At 35.4% G+C, this 4199-nt stretch overlaps 1 pseudogene; it reads right to left on the bottom strand.

Annotated features, from left to right (window-relative positions):
* Positions 1–532: 532 nt before the first annotated feature.
* Positions 533–3995, bottom strand: LOC142224650 (cathepsin F-like; annotated as a pseudogene).
* Between the last annotated feature and the right edge of the window lie 204 nt (positions 3996–4199).

Genomic DNA, 4199 nt, shown 5'->3' with positions numbered 1-4199 from the left:
TACGGTGAATGGCGATCGCTATCGTTCGATGCTAACAAACTTTTTGTTGCCAAAAATGGAAGAACTGAACTTGGTTGACATGTGGTTTCAACAAGATGGCGCTACATGCCACACAGCTCGCGATTCTATGGCCATTTTGAGGGAAAACTTCGGAGAACAATTCATCTCAAGAAATGGACCGGTAAGTTGGCCACCAAGATCATGCGATTTGACGCCTTTAGACTATTTTTTGTGGGGCTACGTCAAGTCTAAAGTCTACATAAATAAGCCAGCAACTATTCCAGCTTTGGAAGACAACATTTCCGAAGAAATTCGGGCTATTCCGGCCGAAATGCTCGAAAAAGTTGCCCAAAATTGGACTTTCCGAATGGACCACCTAAGACGCAGCCGCGGTCAACATTTAAATGAAATTATCTTCAAAAAGTAAATGTCATGGACCAATCTAACGTTTCAAATAAAGAACCGATGAGATTTTGCAAATTTTATGCGTTTTTTTTTTAAAAAAAGTTATCAAGCTCTTAACAAATCACCCTTTATGTGAGAAAAAAACTAGATGAAAATTTATTGGGTATGGAGTGGTGGTATTAAGTATGAGAAATGGTATGGTTTGTATTTACATGATGGCTGCACAAAAACCTTTCAAAGAGTTGTATAGACAGCCACCACATGTATGAGTTTTTGGGTAAATCAACATGACCTTTTACTTTAACATGGATTTTCGATGTATTGAAGCGGCATTGTTCTTTGCGTGCATGATAGGGAAATTCATTTCAAGTTCAAGTCCTAAACCTACAATTTTCTCAATGGCATCATAAGCATTATCGGGAAAACCACCATTACGAGCTGAATCTGTTGTATCACAATCTAATAATTCCTGCTCGGAATATTGTTCCAGTTTATCAGTCCTGACATCATGCAAATCTTCGACATTGCCGGTAACACTAAAAGCCCAGCAAGAGCCACATTGACCTTTTCTCTCCAATCGAATTCTTTGGGCAATTCAATGTATGGAATTTCAGTTTTAGGGGTTAAAGCAGCATTACCCTCATCTCGTTGCCACATGCCGGTACGTTGTTTATATTCGTACTGGTCAAATCAGCAAATTCAGTGATACCATATTTGGCACTACCACGCTCATTTGCATTCAAATCCTGTATGATTTTTAAATTTTGCTTGAAAATTCTCACACGCATTTGTCTTTCCATGGTGGTGTGATAACGACGATTTTAAGATATTCGACTTAATTCAAACTATGATGATTTTGTTCCTTATGTGTCTTCTTTTCGGCATATTCCAATGAACGAGTAGCGTTGTTCACCAATTGTTTTGTTGCTGAACGGATTGTCAATTGCTTCGGATGTAAAAGTTTGCATAACAGATTGACGGAATCCACTTGGATTATTATTGTCCAGTGCTTTGTGAGATTTGGTTCAAAACAATTCAAAAACTGGTAGAAAAACACTTCAAAAAAATTATTATGAATGCATGTATGTAAACAATCAGCTGCTGCGTATGTATACGTAAAAATATTATGACGTTTGGCGATGTTGTCAATTAAATTGCTGAGAAATAAACGCAGAATAGTTCCAAAATAGCTGTTTTCTTCGTTCGAAATCTATTGTCAACACTCTCATTTTTCAACGCGAAAGAATGGTTAAGTGAAGTTTTTTTCGTGCCAACAAACATAGTACCCACCTTTAAAGGTAAAAATGAAATTAAGTACAAAATTATTCGTTAATATTCATATTTATTTGCATTTTAAATGCATTTGAAATGGTGTTAAATGCTAGTAAAAAATAGTTCACGCCTAAATAAATGTATATGTATATTGTAAAATTATGTTCATACTCGACTTCACGTTCTTCTTTTGTTAGAGTTTTCGAATTTCTTCGAAAATTTCAAAATTTTATACCAAACATATTTTTTTGTTACAAAATTATATTTTTGCAATTAAAAAAATAATATTTTATCCAAAAGCTGTTTACTGTTCTGTTCTTTTCTGACTGTAAATCTTTAATAACACACATTTCGAAGTTTCATGGTAAAAAAATAATTTAATAATATATAAATACAAAAATTAAAAAAAAAATGGTGTTCGGTCGGAGTAGGGATTGAACCCAGGACCCTTTGCATGTAAGGCGGACATACTAACCACCGCTCCACGTGGCCAACAAATATATGTTTCTGTTGAATAATGTTTTGTTTGCATCGGCTCGTGGGCGCTGCAAACTATGCTATATAAATGTAACTTATAACGATTATTGTCTATTGGTGACTATAACAGCTACGTAGCCCAGTGGTAGTGTGTTGACTTACAAACTGTATGGTCCTCGGTTCGATTCTCCGTCCAGGCGAAGGGTAAAATTTAACAAATTTATAAAATTGAATAATTTCTTCAGCATTGTTTGTATTACAGAAAAAGACCCTAAGAACTAAAAAATATCGCGGAAGTGAGAAAGATGTGAGGGAATATGCAATTAGGGAGAAATAAATTTTTTTAACAAAGTCTTTGGGAGAAAATTATTCCAAGCATATAATATTTTTGGGCTCAAAATGCTTCCAAACATATAATATGTTCACATAAAACAAACATACTAATGTTTCGGCAATATCCAATAATATATGTGCTTCCTGCAAAATAAGCAATTTTTTTAAGGTGTGGAAGTTATCCGAATGATAATAATATTAGTTGTACAATCAAATTTAAATTTCATTCATATTTTCTAAATTAATTTGTTCCAAAATTATTATAGCAGCTTGATATTGATTGAATGTGGGTTAAAATTCAAAATTTTGGCAAAAAATGCAATACAATTATTAATAATTTTTTTTTTTGATTTACATCAATATTTTTGATTAATTAGCGGCTAAATTTGAATCGAGATGAGTAATCATATTGGGCGGCGGTGTCGACTGGGGCTTCATTTTCTGTCCCACACACTCTACGCAACTTGTAAATAAACTTTTTTGAAGCTATCGATTTTTGTTTGGGTCGCCCAGAACACCTACGTTAAACTTTCTTAAACTAAATTTCTTTCTAAACTAAGTGTATAACATGTTCAACCTTTATTTTCGAAGATTTTTTTCTGGGTGTATGCATTATTGAAAAGGAATTTATTTATATTAGGTTAGGTTAAAGTGGCAGCCCGATTTATTGTCACTTAGACTATTCAGTCCATTGTGATAATATTAGGTTTGGATAGGTTATAGAGGCAGCGCGTTTTGATACCACAATTCGTGAACTTCTCCTTTGTCGTTGAGTGCTGCCGGATTCTCTCTTTAGCTCAATGGCGGGGACCTCCTTTTTATAGCCAAGTTGAATGGCGTATCATATATCGGTTTCGGAGTGGCAGTCGATGTTAGGTTAGGTTAGGTTATGTGGCAGCCCGATGTATCAGGCTCACTTAGACTATTCAGTCCATTGTGATACCACAGTGGTGAACTTCTCTCTTATCACTGAGTGCTGCCCGATTCCATGTTAAGCTCAATGACAAGGGACCTCCTTTTTATAGCCGAGTCCGAACGGCGTTCCACATTCCTGTGAAACCACTTAGAGAAGCTTTGAAACCCTCAGAAATGTCACCAGCATTACTGAGGTGGGATAATCCACCGCTGAAAAACTTTTTGGTGTTCGGTCGTAGCAGGAATCGAACCCACGACCTTGTGTGTGCAAGGCGGGCATGCTAACCATTGCACAGGAGTCGATGTTGGACTGACAGTTAGTTGATCAAATTAGGTCCAACTCTACAGCTCTAGTTAGACCGCCGTCTAACCTACCCTAGGTCGATAAAATGTAACAACACCTTATGTACGGTTCGGTTATGATGGTATTTTTGTTTTCATTGGCAAACAATTTCAATTATTTGAAAAAAAAGTTTCAATTATTGTGGTTAATATTTTCAATTATATGAATTTGGTTTGAGTGTTCTTGACATCTTTAACGAACATATGAACATAGATACACAACACATCAAATATACATATTCACTTGTCATATTTATGTCATAGTTTATTTGTATGTTCCTTTCGTTTATTTGTTTCGTCTGTTGTTCAGTTCATTCATCCATCTTTCTGTCGTTTGGTTGTTGATTATTTCAAGTACACGATAGTTGTATTTTTTCGAGCATTTCCCAAGTACCATCATAGTCCTCCTTGTCAAGCCTCATAGCCGCTGTCAAGTACCATTACGTAAACACTTA

The sequence above is a fragment of the Haematobia irritans genome, chromosome 2, assembly GCF_050003625.1.
Source record: "Haematobia irritans isolate KBUSLIRL chromosome 2, ASM5000362v1, whole genome shotgun sequence".
In the NCBI taxonomy this organism is placed as follows: Eukaryota; Metazoa; Arthropoda; class Insecta; order Diptera; family Muscidae; genus Haematobia; species Haematobia irritans.
Note: the sequence above shows the minus strand (reverse complement) of the source record. Positions and strands in the feature narration are given on the sequence as shown.